We start from the raw sequence: 17,765 nt of genomic DNA, 5'->3' as shown, positions 1-17,765 counted from the left end.
TATCCCAGTGGTTGATTCTAGCTTTTATTTCTTGTGCTATGGGAGTCCTGTTAAGGAAGTCTGGTCCTAGACCAACAAGGTGAAGATTTGGACCTACTTTTTCTTCTATAATCTGCAGGGTCTCTGGTTTGATTCCGAGGTCCTTAATCCATTTTGAGTTTAGTTTCGTGCATGGTGAGAGATATGGGTTTAGTTTCATTCTGTTGCATATGGATTTCCAATTCTCCCAGCACCATTTGTTGAAGAGGCTATCTTTTCTCCATTGCATATTTTTGGCCCCTTTGTCTAGTATGAGAAAATTGTATTTATTTGGGTTTGTGTCCGTGTCCTCTATTCTGTACCATTGATCTACCTTTCTATTTTGGTACCAATACCATGCCGTTTTTGTTACTATTGCTTTGTAGTAGAGTTGAAGATCTGGTATTGCAATACCCCCTGTTTCACTCTTCCTGCTAAGGATTGCTTTAGCTATTCTGGGTTTCTTATTCTTCCAGATGAATTTCATAATTGCTTGCTCTATTTCTGTAAGGTACGTCATTGGGATTTTAATTTCTTTTTTGTCACTTCCAATCTCAAAATATTGGAAAATTATTTAAAAATGATGCACACTTTGCCCCTTTCCAAGGTTTTCAATTTGTACTTTAATTCTAAGGGAATGTACTCACCAGCTCTTGGATGTCTGCCCTGTGAGATTAGCTAGTGGTTGACTTCTTACTATACATATCACAACAATCTATGATCAACCAGAAAATTTCACATTATTTTGTTCCACTTGAAAGCAAAAGGGGAGGAAAAAAATCCTCAGAATGTCCCAAATTGCTATTTTCACATGTCCACGTGCAACTTCAAGAAACAGTCAAGTTTGATCATCTTAATGCAACCCTGAAGGTCAAGCTGACTCTACACACAGAGAAGAAATAGGCATTTGCTATTATGGTCCCCTTTTTCAACATAAAATGGAACTCAATTTCATAACTTTAATACTCTAGCAACTCCAACTTCCTCTTTCCCACTTTTCAACCCATTGTCAATTGAAGTTAATATGTGTCTACTTTTTAATAACTTCTTTAAAAGAAAGATTAAGCAGATACTATTACTCCTTGGTCCCTGGGGGGTAATAAAGCATTCTATATTGGTTCACTTATAAAAGAGCCACAGGGAGTAGGAAAAGGAGGGAAAGAATAAATAAGGAGGAATCCCTTTAAAAGGAGGTAAGAAGTGATCACCCTCCTAACACCAAGATATTAAATAAGGACTCTGAGCTTCTCTTTGTAACATCTTTGCTAAAATATAACTCATATACCATATAATTCATTCATTTAATGTGGGCAGTTCATTTTCTAACATAAAGCATACTGTAGTCATCAGCAAAATATAACAGAACATTTTGATTCTCTCTAAAAAAAAAAAAAATGTTTATTAGCAACCAATTGCCATCATCCTTTTTTTCACTCCCATTATAAGCAACCACTAGTTTACTTTCTGTGTTTGCCTCTTCTGAATATTTTATATAAATGGAATCATATAACATATATAACATATGGTCTTTTGTTACTGGTTTATTTCATTTAAACTAATGTTTTCAAGTATCAGCCATACTATGTATTTGTACTTCATTTTATTTTTTGATGAATAGTATTACATTTTATAGAATATCATATTTATCATATCAGTTGATGGACTTTGGAGTTATATAAACATATGCATAATGCTATTTTGGACATTTTGTGTACAAGTTTTTGTGGGGATGTATGTTTTAATTTTTCTTGGATAGATATTCAGAGGTACAATTGCTATGTCATATGGTAATTTGCAATACTTTGGATCTGGAATGTTCTTTGAAGACCCATGTGTTAAAGGCTTGTTCCCCAGAGTGAAGTTATTGGGAGGTGGTGAAACCCTTAAGAGGTAGGTCCCAGCGGGAGCTCTTAGGTCACTGTGGGGTATACCCTTGAGGAAGATAATGGGAATCCAACCCTTCCAGTCTTTGGCAACTGTCTATGAGGTGAACAGTTTAACTATGCATTCCCACTGTGATGTGTTGCCCTACCACAAACCCAAAGAAATAAGTATTTAACTTGTTTATATCAAAAATTTTGTTATATTAATGGAGAGCTGACTAACACGTAATTCTGTTTAACTTTTTGAGAAACTGACAAACTGTTTTCCAAAAGAACCACACTATTTTACATTTTCACAAGCAGTGTATGAGGGCTCCAGTTGTTCCACATAAGATCTCTTTTATAAATTTGCATTCTAAAAAACAAAAGGACAGACAGACTTAAGAAAGGAAAGGGGAAGGAAATAATTCAAAGAAAGGTTTCCTGCTAATAGGATCATTCTGATGATAAATTGGACTATTGGAGTGCAGTAAATAAATAAAATCTAAATTACATTGTCCATTTTTCCTATATTCTTAGTCTTTTTCTCAGTGGAATCATGATCCTAAATATTTTTGTGATATATGAAGTGAAAAAAATTGCAAGAAACAAAAGCAATTTTTATGTATGCACACATGTTTTCACACTAGCATGTAAAGTAAAGAATCTGGAAGAAGATATACCACAGATATACTATTTATGTTTTGAAAAAAGGGTTACACATGGATTTTTTCTTGTTTTACTTTGTCTATAACTACTTTGTAAGAACAGTAAGCACGTGTAGCTTTCTCATTTTAAAGAGAAAATATGATCCTCCTGCCAGTAAACACTGTAACACTGGTTTCTCAACCTAGATGAACATTATTAGAATCATCAAAGAAGTTTTTAAAAGCTACCAATGTTTTTACTCTCCCTTCCTGAGAAGTTAATTCTTAATTGATCTGGGATGATTCTAACATGAAATCAGAGTAATCAGAGTAAGAACCACACCCTGTACCTTTCATTCCCTGCTATCTTATTTGTTGAGTTTTGCTGGAGAGAAGAAAAAGAAAAAAAAAAAAAATCCTTCCTATAGACTGACAGTCTCCTGATGTGAGTTTAGTTGAGGTCATTTTATTTATGGTTTGCAAGGTATTATCTTTACTGGGTTACATCTGGAGAGGTTTCCTTAGTATCAAGAGGCTACTTCAAGAAACATGTGAAGAGGTGTCCCAAACTCTCTCCTGGCAAGTGTCATGGGAAGATCAGCAACTTAATGTTGAAATGAAACCATCTGGCACTTACAGAGTTCTACACATAAAGTAAGGTGCAGTTTTTAAGGCACTTTTTAAAATAAAGCTGTCCTTGGCTTAATGGATAATAATGCTTACGTAATGATGTGTCACGCCAGCCTCTTCTTTGTGGTAACGAGAGATGCACAGAAGTGGTGTGGAAAGGGAGAAGACAAGCTAGAAGTAAACACAGGTGAAAATTCTACACCTATTGTCTTTTCCTTTATAGATATAGTAGGTGAATGGAGAAAAGCAAGGTCCTTTAAGTTTCTTGATTCTGGCTTCTGCTGCAAAGTAACACTTCTTAAATGAAGAGCAAAGGAGCCAACATCTTGGCTGAATAAAAGTCAGTGCAACTTTACGTGTCTCATACTTTCAAAACTAGGTATCTTTGAGTCCCTGTCAGATCTATTCTTGAAGCATCTGAAAGCTTTTACCTTAAAAAATTGGAAGCATACATTTCTTGATAAACCTTACTCTTGATTCCTGTTTGGTCTATATTTGCCGGGATGAGAAGAGGGGTAAGGAAAATGATTATCTTTCTCTCTGACAGGGGGAAAGTGCTACTGAATTTAGGCAGCTCTTCTCACAAACAACAGTATTTTAAGAAGAATGATTTCCATCTCTTCATCTACAAATAATGAGTTTCAACTGTGTACAAGGCAAAAAGGTATATGGGGAAAGCCAAAGATGAATGCTATTCAAGCCTTTAAATTCTTATGATAAAAAAGGAAAGAATTCAGGTATTCACCTAAGCAACACAGGGAGACTCAATCTCTAAATAAAATATTTTTTAAAAGGGCTGGGGATGTGGCTCAGTGGTTAAATGCTCCTGGGTTCAATCCCTGATACCAAAAAAAAAAAAAAAAAAATCAGGTATTCAAAAAATTACTGAACCATATAGAAGGTGCAAACTTTTATTAAAATGATGCAATTCTGTAAGATGTCTGACAGGAGAGAAAGAGCCCTTTTTGTTTGTTTGTTTGTTTTTTGCTTCTTTTTTTTTTTTTCAGGACCGGAGTACCAAACTCAGGGAAACTAGGCAAGCCCTCTGTCACTGAGCTATATCCCCAACCACTGGAGAGAGCACTTTTCAATGTAGATTTCATGTTTTCCAACATTACCTCAAAGTTTAATTTCTCCCACCATTTTAAAAGTACTGTCAGCTTTCAAATGAGTGTATGCAGTTGCTTTAAACTTCCTTGAGAGACTTTTGTCTATCCTTTGCTCTTACTGCATTGTTTTCATTTTTACTTTTGTATGATCAGTGTCAGAAGTGTTTTGTTTATACCTTTTGCCGCCTGCTTCAAATTGTCACATTACCTGTAAGCTTAAAATGTTTGTAATCATGCCAGCCATTAATATCAAGGAAGATACAGAATTATTTGCCTGGTTATCTAAAAATTATCTATAAATTTCTTAACATTTAAACATAATAAGAATGATAGTGATGCTTATCATTTGTTGAACTTTTTCACTTTGTTCCTTCCTGTGCACTATAATGCTCTTAAATATTATTCCATTTAATACTCAAAAACATCCTATGTATAATTCTTATTGTATTCATTGTGATTTCTGAAAATGCACATAAAACCTTGATTTTATTCATGTATCTTCTAAGTTATAACAACCATTGAAAAAACCCAGACAGGTAAGGGGATTGTTGCATCTCTTGATTGGTTGAGTTTATCCCCCTCCTTATATTGCTCTTTTAAAAGTATCTCTTGCTAAGTTTGTGAGTTATACATTCGTCTTAGTCCATTTTCTGTTATTAGGTAATTTATTAAATAAAAGGTTTATTTTGGCTTATGGTTGTAAAAGTCCAAGAGCATGACACCAGAATCCAGTCAGGGCCTCATTCCATATTACAAAATGGTGGAGAAGTGAAATGGGAAGAGAACATGTGCAAAGACAAAGGGACAAAGACTGACCTACTTTATAATAATCTGCTCTTACAATAACTAACTCACATGGGAACTATGATAATCCTTTCATGAGATTGGAGCTCCCCGGACTTCCTTACCTTTTAAAGGTCCCAACACCTCTTACCACTGCCACACTGGGGACTCTTGTAGTCTATTTTCTGTTGCTATTAAAAAATATGTGAGCCGGATGTGGTGGTGCACACCTGTAATCCCAGAGGCTCAGGAAGCTAAAACAGGAGAATTGTGAGTTCAAAGCTAGCCTCAGCAACTCAGCAAGACCCTTTCTCTAAATAAAATATAGAAAAGGATGTGACTCAGTGGTTAACTGCCCTTTGTTCAATTCCCAGTACCAAAAAAAAAAAAAAAAAAAAAGTGAGGTGAGTAATTTTATAAAGAAACAGATTTATTTTGCCCCACAGTTCCTTAAGTTCAAGAGCACAATGCTGGCAATGCTCTATTTATTCTTTAATAGTGTTCTTAAATATTAATATATACTTACCATAGTAAGTTAATGAATAGTTTTTTCCTCTTCAAATAAGACAGAATCTTAAAGTATTTTCTCCCAAACTACCATATTTGTTATATTTTAGTTTAAGTACACATATATACATTCATGCACACACATTTTTCAACATTTAAACCTAGCTTATCAATATGATTTTTAATCTTTTGTTTGTTCATTATTGGTTCTTTGATCAAAATACTTACTTCTATATACATTTTCTTTCTTGCTTAAATTTATTTTTTTGCAGAAAGGATCTGTAAATATAACCTTTCTCAGTCTTTGTACACCTGAATTTTAAAAACAATTAACCCTCTTTTGAATGTTCATTTAGTTGAGTATATGAAGTGGAAAGTTATTCTCCTTTAACAATATGAAAATATAATTCCTTCTAGCATCTTTTGCGAATGTCAGGTCTACTATCATTTCTTAGCAGATGGACTATCATTTTTCTATATTCTTTTGGAAAATTAAAAAATTTATCTTTGTTGCTCTAAAGTTTTACTATGATATGTCTAGGGATGGATTATTTTTAATTACCCTACCTAGAATGTACCACTCCTTGAGTATAAAGATTCTTGGTTTCCCTTACTTCCAGAACATTATTTTTCTCTCAATCTCATCCTGGAGAGAATATTTATTAAATTTATTGAGATGGATCAGAAATTTTCATTTCATCCCCCATGTTTCTGAACTTCTTTTTTCACAATATAATTTGTTACCAATAAGTTCACAATTATTTGAGGAATAATATGTATACCACATGTTAAATAGCAAGTTATCTATCTACCTATATCTGTTTTCACATTTATTTTCTTTTTACTTGTATTTAATACATTTGGATCATATATTGATCTTTTCCTTTTAATTATCATGTTTTTTATTTCTAGGATTCCATTTTATTTTTCTTCAAACCTGCCTTTTCTGTTTTAGAGACATTAGCTTCATGATTTTTATTTCATATTTATAGCTTTAAACATTTAAAACAAATTTGTTATCGCATTGTCCTATTGTCTATTGGTTGTAATGTGAATTTTCCTGTTTGTTAAGACTCCACCCTATCTTTGGAAGGAATCGTTTCCTAAGGCTGTGTCATGGTTTAAGGTTATGAAATTATTACTCTGCACAGTTTTATGTCTATTTCTGCCAGTCCTTTAATCTCTCAACCAGTTTTTATAATAATTTCTTGACTCTAGTTTCTTGACCAAGGATGATATGTGAATTCAACACCATATTTCTCATATTATTGGTTTAGGTTTCTCCAAGATGATTAATTTTGAACCATGACCTAAAACGAGAAGCCCATTTTTCTTGCCAAATCTCTATTCCAGTGGAGAGAACTTTTCTAGTCCTTCCAAGCTCTCAGATTTAAGTTGGGTGTGTACTAGTAGATTTCCATGCCACCAGGCCTACTATTCAACTTTTGCCTTATTTTTCACCATTTTACTCTTGAGTTAGAATCTCAGTCACAAGACTATCCAGGTTCAGTAATTTCATGGGGGATTTGGCATTAACTCCCACTTAATGTTGCAGCTTCAGATTGACTTTCTTCATTCCTGGTACCATTTATGGCCTTCCTTTTCTGTTGTTCTCAGACTTAGATATGTACATGCACATTTTGGTGGTAGTTTTATCTATTCAGCTATACTATGTGTTTGCAGCAAGGGATAAGAGGGGCTAATCAGCCATACTGACCAGAAATCTCCGTTTCATCTATATGATAACACATGACTAATATGACTTCTCTGTATCCACAGTTTGCTTTCTTTTCTTTCCATTAAATAAACCAACGGATTACCTAGGCTATCCTAAAAAATGTAGTCTGAAATCTTTTTACTCTATCCCCATGTGTCCAGGTTGTCTCAAATGGCAAATTTCTGGAGAATAAGCACTGCATTACATGTAGACATGTATTAACATCACTAGAAAATAAAAATAAACAGAGCAGTGTGCATGGAGTTTCTAAAGATTCTGTTTATGAGGAAAAACATCTTTTTCTAAATTGGCAGTTTTCTTTTTGTCAATTCCATTTCATGGATTCAAATTCCAGTGCATCTTTTTTTTTTTTTTTTTGGTTTGGCAGTGATGGTCACTAGTGTGTCCATGTTATTAAATGGCTACCCTTGAATAGATAAAAAAAATTTTGCTCCCTACCACTTTTGCTTTCTGTGATCAAATCTCAAGAAATTAGAATGTCTTTCAGTACTCATGATTACCTGCAGTTACTTGATTTAATATTTGGTCAAATTTATTCTCAAACCTGAAATGTAAACTTTTTTTTCTTTTCCAGTGTGTGTGTGTGTGTGTATGTGTGTAGGAGGGACAGAATTATGAACTATAAAACCGAGGTGACAGGAAGGTGCTAGGAGAAATGTTCAAAACACTGATGTGATTTATGAACATGTGGCAAACAGATGTGGTGGAGTAATAGGGACCCTCATCTCTTTTTAAAAATTTGGATCACATTTGTGTCATTCTTGTACCCAGTACCACCCCCAGATTCATAATATGCTTTATTAAAATTCTCTGCAGGGCATATAGATGATTAATAATTTTGATGACAGAAATTTGGTTTTGGTAAGCTGCACAGTGGAAGATAAATACAGCAGGGCTATTTTAACCTGTGTATATTATACTTATTAGAGTGAGGCTTCTCTGTAAGATGGTCTGTGTTGAGATTGTGTGTGATTTATGGCAATGTCACCACTGACCCTGGTTCTGGAAAAACTCTTAAAATCTCTTTTGTTGTAATCATCACTTGAGTTTCACTTGTCACTAGGGAAAATTATTTTTGGAAAAAAACATAATCAAGAGTGGTTAAAATAAAATAAATATTGAGTAGCTATCTAGGAATAGAATACAAAGAAAGCCCTGAGATAGATAGACATTGGAAATAAAAATTTAGTTGTAGACAATTCTAAACGTGGTGTGGTAAAGAATTTCAGGTAGGGAAACATTGGAATATTTGGTTTTGATTTTCCTGCCAGCTCTAAAACCTTTAGAGAAGTCATTTAATTCTTTCTACCTTTGTTAGGACAGCAAGTGCTACAATTAATTCCTGTTACAATTTGTGTTAGGATAGCAAGTATACAATTAGTCCTTGTAATATAGTTTGAAAAATAATAAAACAAAATTGTAAGAAAAAAAGCTTTGTATCTATATGGCAAGAAATGCTAACAGTACAAATGTGTTTATAGAAATAAATGGTTTTTTTTTGTCATCTTTCCCAAGTTCTCAATTTCATTTGTCTAGAAGCAAATACTATTCTTTTGAAATTATTAAATATAATTACTAATGTAAGCTCATCATCTTTTAAATAGGATTATTGAAATTTACCACAAATTGCATTTAGCATTCTGTATTATTCACAGTGAGTTAACAGTCATTTGTAAAGCTGGCAATCATAGCAAAGTCATGTAACTCCCACCTCACTCAAATGATATATTTAGGAAATTCTGAAATAGACAAAGGAAAATTTTTTCAAGAATAATCAAAACAATGCTGCAGGACTGTTTACTGACTTGGTGATTTTGGTTTTGGTCTTGATTTGCAATTTCTAAATTTCTCCATTTCTCCCAAGCAAAAGTGTGGCTGGAAGTTTTCTGGAAGTCTCAGAGAATAATTGTTGGATGGGGCCTCCTACACAATGCTACAAGAATCAGTATAGGGCCAGTCTGTCCTTAGTGTGTGGGATTAAAGGAGAAAAAAGTGGAGAACCCCAATGTTTTACTCCATATCCTCTTTTTTTATTCAATTAGGGGAAATTATAAAAATTGTATCAGAAATGAAAACATACATGGTTACAATATCATAATGTTTTTGAGAAATAATGCAGAAACTAGATTTAACCACCTCAAAAAGTTTGGGGAAATTATTCAGACATCTAAATGGAAGTCTTGTATTTTGGTTACTTAGACAAATTTCCTCCCCTCTGTTCAGATCATCAGCTTCCTTCTCACCTATATTAGTAATAACTTGTAACTCAGTTTCTTGGAGAAACAGGTATTAAAGCTTCCATTTTTTTAAAAAAATGAGTATTACCTTTTGTTTCTTTAGAGTACTCTGTCCTTAGACTGAAAGTGGGTTAAGGCATTTGGACTTGAATAACTGGAAAGTCTCTTGGTTCTTTTCTAAATTGAAGTGCCTTGGTGGTTGACAATTGAAGAATAATTTACAATTCCTGGAGTACTGTCTGGATTTGGTTTTTAAAACCAGTTGTTAATATTCAGCTTGTAAGTTGGAACTTGAATAATAGCTAGTGATTCTTCAGACATGGAATTTGTTCAGTTTTGAGTAAATGCCCAAGCTGACATGTTTTCAAAAATGTAAATCACCACATTCAGTTGTCCTGGGAACCAATGGAGACAAAGTAATTTTCTTTCTAAATTGTAAAATAATTTCATATTCAAAATTTTAAAACTAAGAAAAGTAGACTTCCTGTATAGTTGTTACAATTCTCATAGTCAACATTCATTGTAGTGTAACCCTATTATGGCATATATTTTCCAGGCCTTACAAACTCAAATCTTAAGAGTGAGGTAGGGAACCATCTTGTGTATCTTTTCAGAAAAAAAATTTTAAAAAGCTAATGTTACATTAATCTATACTTTAAAAAAATTTCAAATATCCTGATATCTTATTAGTCTAACAATTCCAAATTAACAGTTCAACTTTGACACTCTTAGCTAACATGAACAAAATAATGCTTGAAGCATTTTTATCTTTCTTGAATCTAGTCAATAAGTATTGAAGATATGCAGTAGCTGAAATAGCATTTTAACTAATAAGAAGAGGCAACTAGATAACTGAGAACTTGAAAAATGGGTTTATATCTCACCTGATTCTCTAGTCTTATCAATACACATTTCTAAATAAAACCTACACTCTTCCTTTCATTGATTCTATAAATAATTACTAAGCAACCTCTATATATTAAGCATCTTGCCAGGAACTAGGTGTGTAAAGAACTAAAAACAAATAAATAAAAAAGAAACAAAAACAGTAACATCTACAACAAAACAGTATCCCTGACTTTTAGAAGCTCATGTTGAGGAGACTATACTATATAATATGACTACTGTGACAAGAGATATGAATAAAATTCTATAGCAATAGAGAGAAAGAGCTAAAAGAAGTCTCATGTACTGTCTGGTGATGGTATTTCGCAGGTGTGAAAAGAAGATAATCAGTGAGGAGAGTGACAAAGAGCACAGAGCCATAAACAGAGATTTGGGATCAGGTATTGGTCATGATGTTTGGGTCCACATTGCAAAGGACCTTCTATATTCTATTGAGACATCTCTCTGTATTCATTATAAGCAATGAAGACTTTTCTAAGGTTTACAAGCAGAGGGAAACATGTTTAGGTTTGAGTTTACAGAAACCACTCAACACTACAAAAAAATGAACAGAGGAAACAAGACCCTAGTAATTGAAAGAAGAACAGGAGGCCATTGAGAAGAGGAAAACCTAAACAGCAGTGGGAGTCAGAGGAAGAGAACGGAACTTGGTGTCATTCCTAACATACTGTTGTCTGTGTTCATCCCCATGCCCATTAGTACTGATGGGGGTCCTCCAGGTTGATACATGTAGCTTTAGTCATATGGGTTTAGCTTGATTTTTATTGCTAAATAATGTTTCATTGTATAAACATACCAAGATCTATTTATCACTCTCTTACTAATAGATGTATAGATACTTAGATTATTCCCAGTTTTTGTACTATTGTAAGCAATGCTTTCATAAAAATTTTGTCTATGTCATTTTCTTTCTTTCTGTTCCTCTCTCTCTCTCTCTCTCTCTCTCTCTCTCTCTCTCTCTCTCTCTCTCTCTCTCTCTCTCTCTCTCTCTTTCTTTTTATGCCAGGGATTGAACCCAGGGGCACTTAACCACTGAGTCACTTCCCCAGCCCTTCGCAATTTTTATTTTGAGACAGGGCCTCGCTAAGTTGCTGAGGCTGACTTTGAACTTGGGATCCTCCTGCCTTAGCCTCCTGAGCTTCTGGGATTACAGGTGTGTACCACCATCACCAACTCTATGTCATTTTCTAAGCATGAATTTTTTAATGTATAAATATGAGTGGAATTCCCATCATATTATGCATTTTCAGTTTGATTAGATACTGACAAATTGTTCTCCATAGTAATTACACCAGTTGCACTCTATCAAATTAAAGACTAAATTTTTAAATTAAGTTTAAAAACATAAAAAGTAAAATAAAAGCTCTTGGTGGCCCACAACCTTCCCAGTATTCAATATTGTCACTTCTTTTTATGTTGCCAGATTATGCCAGGCTTTCTAAGCCACTGAAGTTTCTTTAGCTTTTGCTTCAAGTAGGATGGGAAACCCTTGAAGGATTTGAGTAGAAGGTTGAAACTATCTGACTTTGTAGGATCATTCTGGTCACTAACCTGAGAACAGACTAAGAATGTGAAGGGATAGAAGCTGTGAGACCCATTAGGTGATTGTTTCATAATCTCTTCAGGCAGTAGGAAAATTAAACCAGAGAAGACAGGAGAGAATTCTTCATTCTCAGTCAGAGACAGTGCTTTCTTAAATCACCATTTTGTAAGTATTGCAAGTCATATTACTACTTCTGCTCATTTCTTTCCATTGACTTCTAGGAAACTCAGAACCAATCATGTGCCTCTTGCTTGGTGGAGCACTTTGTGTGATCAGTTTATAATGGCTCCTTCCATCATTAAAAATGTCTGCATAAATACCTAGCTACATAAGAAGAGGGTCCTGCAGGACTCAGTGACCCAGTTCTGTGTTTCTGATATCTAAAAGAAAAAGGAAAGTAAGCAAGCGACAAGAAATCATTTCTACTGCAGTAAATGTGCTGAACTTCTAAAATGCATTGGGTGCTGACTTCCTCTCTTGCTTCATCTTATTTATTCCATCAACCTATTTTCTTAAAACCAATATCCCTCATTTAATTTTAATTTAATTCTACCATATTATGTTGTGTTTTAATAAGAAAATAAGCAAATTAGTTATTTTATTTTCAAATAGTTCAGTGACATTCCCAGAGATTTGTAAGTGCTCTACCATGTTAATATGCGAGGAGGAGGGGCACACCGTGGAGGGTTTGTTTTACCAACAAGATAGTTTCCTCAGGTTTTTAGGCAAGTGTTTCCTTCTTAGACACCCCTAAGTGATATTTTAATTAAAAGCTCACTTACTCTATGGAAGATCAAATGACAGAAAAGTTTGTTGGTTCTCTAACTCTCTTTACCACTTGGAATCAACTCCAATAAAAAATCATTTGTTCCAACATATAACATGCCTTTGGTCCTGGTCATCAACCTGTGCTGTTAGTGCTACTAAATGTTGGAGGACCTCAGTGGCTAGGAAGTGGTTAGTACTTCTAGGTTTCTTCCTTTTTCTTGCTCCTTTGTACTTCAGGAAGTGATAGAAGGATTAAAGTTCAGGCAGAAGAATAAGCAATGAGATGGAGCAGGCAGGCCCCTTCATCTACATAATACCTCATCCTTCATAATGATGGCTTTCCTCCATTACCTCAGCAGCATTCAGATTTACATCAGAGAATGTCTGATCTCTAAAAATTTATATCATCTTATTTCAAAGACTTTGGTATAATGGTGGCAACAAACTTGAACATACTTCAAATACCATATAAAAATAATTAAAAGAGACTATCCTCCCTAAATTACCAGAAAATAAAACCACGATGGCATTTTAAACCACAGTTGACACATCATGTTGGTCAATGCCTGGGAGCCAGATCTTACACAAGTTACTTCCACTCCTCTCTTCATGAAAATTGGTGATTTTAGGAGTACAATAAAAGTAATTTTGCTTAGAGGAATGTTTGCTTCTTTTGTCATGCTAGTATGACCAATGGAGAAGCCTGATTTGATCCAATAACAATGACCCCAGTCCCACATGAGGGATAGGTTGCTCTTAGCCTACTAACATTGGAAGAAAGAGCTGAATAGGGCTCTAACCTCAAGAAATTGCAAAATCCCCAGAGAAGACCAGATAGTAGCCCAACGTAAAACTTTCAGTCACATTTAGATGCTAATTTTGTGAGGATTTTGCTCTCCTAGAACCACCAGAATACCCTTCTAGATAATTGAAAGTGTCATTTTTAAAATAGTACAATAGAGATTATTAAGTATGAAATCAAATTTTCTATTTAAAATGGCATTTTCAGAATAAAAAGTTAATTATCATTGGAACTGAAGTTCTCAAGGATTTACTCTGCCTGGATTCAGATACTCTCCCCAACTCTCTTCCAGTCCCCATCCCACCCCCAATTCACCAAGCCATTTGGCACTTTGAGAGCTACAGATCTTTTTCCTGTGTAATTTCTGTTTTTTCTCAAAGTGCTGTTAGTGTGAGATTGATGATGGATGCTTATCAGACATATTGAATTATGTGAAAGAGTCATAGTAGGGAAACAAGAATCACAGAAGACACAACAACCCAGAAAAAAGGAAAGTTGAAGATCCCCTTCCCCCAAGCCCTGTCTCATTAAAGAAATAAATGTTGAAAACGAAATAAGAACAAAGAAAAAAATAGAGAAAAAGAGAAGAGGAAGGACAAGAATTCCCAAAACGTGTAAGTTAATTGTATTATCCTTAAGAGTCCAAGAACAGTTCTTGTGAGAGAGACAAGAACTCTCTCTGTCCTGTGCCAGAACATGCCTTCCTTTCCCATCCCTTAAAGAGCCAATGTTATCAGCATTAGTAGAGTTGCATTAGCATGAGAACCCCTGTTCCTAAATAGCCTCGGGATTGGACTTTTTTATCAGAAAGACCAAATAATTAGAGGACTGGAAGACTACTGGGAATGGGTAGAAGGGCTGGAGATTCAGCTCTGTAAAAACTTATAAATTGATATGAGTTTCTGGGTCTTCAACACCTAGAAGTGCCAGTAGGTTGGCATGCCCAGAGAGGGCATGGAAGCTCTGTGCTCCCTCATACTTTGCTCTATACATCTTTTCCACTGGCTATTCCACTGAATTATATCCTTGACATACAAGGTCATTATTAGAGAAAAATATAACATTAAGATAAATTTAATGGAGCTGAGAACCTAGAATTTTAAAAGAAAAAATTAATTCAAAATTAAACTTTATTAATGCAGCTAAAAGAAATTATATTAAATCATCTTTGCAAATGATTGCATTTTTTAAGTGTATACATAACAAAGAGCATGTACTCAATAAACTAGTCATCTGAACAAAAATGATAAAATGAAAGCTGCCCTTCTTTAAATCGGTTTGTAAATAAAATAGGCATTCTTCAAAATGTGTCTAGTTGCTTTTTGCACAGTGCTTTCACTTTAAAACTCCTCTTATTGTGTTACTCTCATGTGCATAATTTTTTGTGTGACTTTCTGCTTTGTAGCCAATTACTTTTTCTGAATTCTAAGGCCTTCTGTAAAGTGACTTCAGCTGAACTTTCCAGGCCCGGTGCCCACTAACTTGCTTCCTCCTTTATAAATAAGATAGTCTCCTCACTGTCCCCAGAACACACCACATACCTGTCCTCATTGCTTGATTCAAGTCTCCACACTCTGCCCTCCACTTTCCTCTAAGTTCATTTGCATCTTGCCCATAATTCAAGGTTCAGCTCAAATTCTACCCACTCCCTGGCAAGTTTTCACTATAGCTCCATCATTCTTCTCTTTCCCTTTTCTCCAAAATTATTGTTATTCCAATGACTATTTGAATGTTAATTACCCAACATTGTGCTATATTGGGTATAAAATATACTTTTCGTGCTTTGTAGTTAGACCGCCTACACTTGAATCCTTTCTATGCAATGTACTAGCTCTTTGACTATGGACAGTTTCTTAACCAATTTATGCCACTGTTTCATCATTTATAAAAGGAAGTAACAATCACTACCTCATAACATGATTGTTATTTTTAAAGAAGATAATTATTTGAAGCTTTATAAGCAGTGTTTAATTCAGCAAAATATTTAATGAATATTTATTGTTTTTTTTTTTTTTAATTTTGTTATTCATTTTCTCTTTTTCTATTTAAAGTAGTCTTTTGTGACTGGGAAGACTGGTTTCCTAAAACCAGAATCAAGTCATTTGGAACTGGTTATTGTTGAGTGAGGCTGGCTTGTGGGACTGTGACGAGGGCAGGGAGACTCTGCGCTGCTGTGGTCCTAAGTAGAGAAGACAAACTTCTCTATACAGACCCTGTGGTATGGTGGAAAGGAGATGAGGCATGAGTGGCAAGCTGGGGACGTGGGACTTACCTGGGAGCCCAACTTCATTCTGGCTTCTGACTTCTACAAATCTGAGATGGAGATCCAAGATACAGAGCTGAAGGCCCGCCCTCCCTTCCTTCCTTCCTTCCTTCCTTCCTTCCTTCCTTCCTCCCTCCCTCCCTCCCTTCCTTCCTTCCTTCCTTCCTCCCTCCCTCCCTCCCTCCCTCCCTTCCTTCCTCCCTCCCTCCCTTCCTTCCTTCCTTCCTTCCTCCCTCCTTCCCTTCCTTCCTTCCTCCCTCCCTCCCTCCCTTCCTTCCTTCCTTCCTTCCTTCCCTTTTTTCTTTCTTACCCTCTTTCTTCCTTTCCTTTCTTTTTCTTCCTCCATTTCTTCTTTTTTCCCCTTTTCTAGGTTTTTCAACTTGCAGAACTCTGGAGATGGACCTTTAGCTCTGCATCCAGGATCTCCATCTCAGATTTGTAGAATTCAGGCTCAAAGGGACCACTGTGTTTTTTTTGTTTTGTTTTGTTTTGTTTTTTTCCTACTGTGTAAAACTGAAAGTTTAAACTGGGCAACAAATTCACACTCCTCATACGTTAAAGAGTTATAGCAGTTCATGTTTGGCACATTCCACCACACCCATGTGAGCCTTCTTCTCATCCTCGGATACTCTTAAAGTAAATGGAAAGGCATCAAAATACCTTTACACTTCACTGGAAAAGTCACATCAAGTTTTCATTTTCTGGCTATATTGTTTAGAGGGGGTTTGCTTGTAAATGTTGGTCCTCTGTGCTGCATCCTTGGCCTTGTTCTCTCCTGAGTTGAGAACTGTTTTAGTCAGGTTTTTTTGTTTGTTTGTTTGTGGCTGATGTGACTAAAGGACCTGACCAGAACAACTGTAGAGAAGGAAAAGTTTATTTAAGGGCTCATAGTTTCAGAGATCTCAGTCTATGGAAGTCCAGCACCATTCCTTGTGACTTCAGCTGAGGCTGAATATCATGGCAGGAGAGTGTGGTAGCTCACACGTTGATCAGAAAGCAGAGAGAGAGGTCTCCACTTGTCAGATACAAATATGTACCGAAAAGCCACGCCTCCAATTCCCACCTCCTCCAGCCGCACCCTACCACTTCAGTTAACACTCAGTTAATCCCATCAGGAATTAATTCACTGATTAGGTTAAAACTATACCCCAGTCATTTCTCCTCCAAGCCTTCTTGCGTTCTCTCATTGTGAGCTTAACAAACATAAAATCTATGGCATATACTTCACATACCTCAAATTCAGTTATTCCATGGTACCTCTTCTGTGGCTCTGCAGGATTATGGATGATGATTTTAACCTCTATAGCTGGCATGCTGCTTCACTTGGTATGATAGCATACCTTCTACTGGTGTGCAGTAAAAAAAGTTGGGCAACTTCGCTCCAGGCTGTGAGCTTCCCTACTGACATCGGCTTTTCTCCCTATTACTTGGGTCCCCTGAGTTACATCAGCCACAAAAGTGTGAGCCACATTAGCAATGAAGTCATCCATGTGGACTTCAAGGTCAATTTTTACCAAATCACCTGACTTCAGAACATAGTTCTAGTTATTCTTCAAAGAGGAGACATGACACACACAGTTACTTACCAAAAAGCTGGTAGAAAAGGCAGCATCTTTTTTTTTTTTTTTCTTTCTTTCTTAAAGACTTTCCATTTCTTCTATAATCATGACATCACCTTTCTCACACAGATTCAGAACCAGCATACCTGAGCTGGATGCTTCCACCAAACACAGAAGACTCAGTTGATGAGTAAACACCCCATCTCAGGTTCTCAGTGAGTTTCCTTCTGCTTCTAGTTCTTACCCCGCATCTTCCTACAACCACCAGTACAGCAGGTTCACTGCCTGTGGGCCACTCACTGAATGCTATTGATATCTCTCTTCCCAAAAGCAGGCTGTAACCAGAACCACCCTCCCCACTAACAACACCACTACCGCCACACCACAGGATAG

This window comes from Sciurus vulgaris, assembly GCF_902686455.1.
Source record: "Sciurus vulgaris genome assembly, chromosome: 1".
NCBI lineage: Eukaryota > Metazoa > Chordata > Mammalia > Rodentia > Sciuridae > Sciurus > Sciurus vulgaris.
This window is presented reverse-complemented; position numbering follows the sequence as displayed.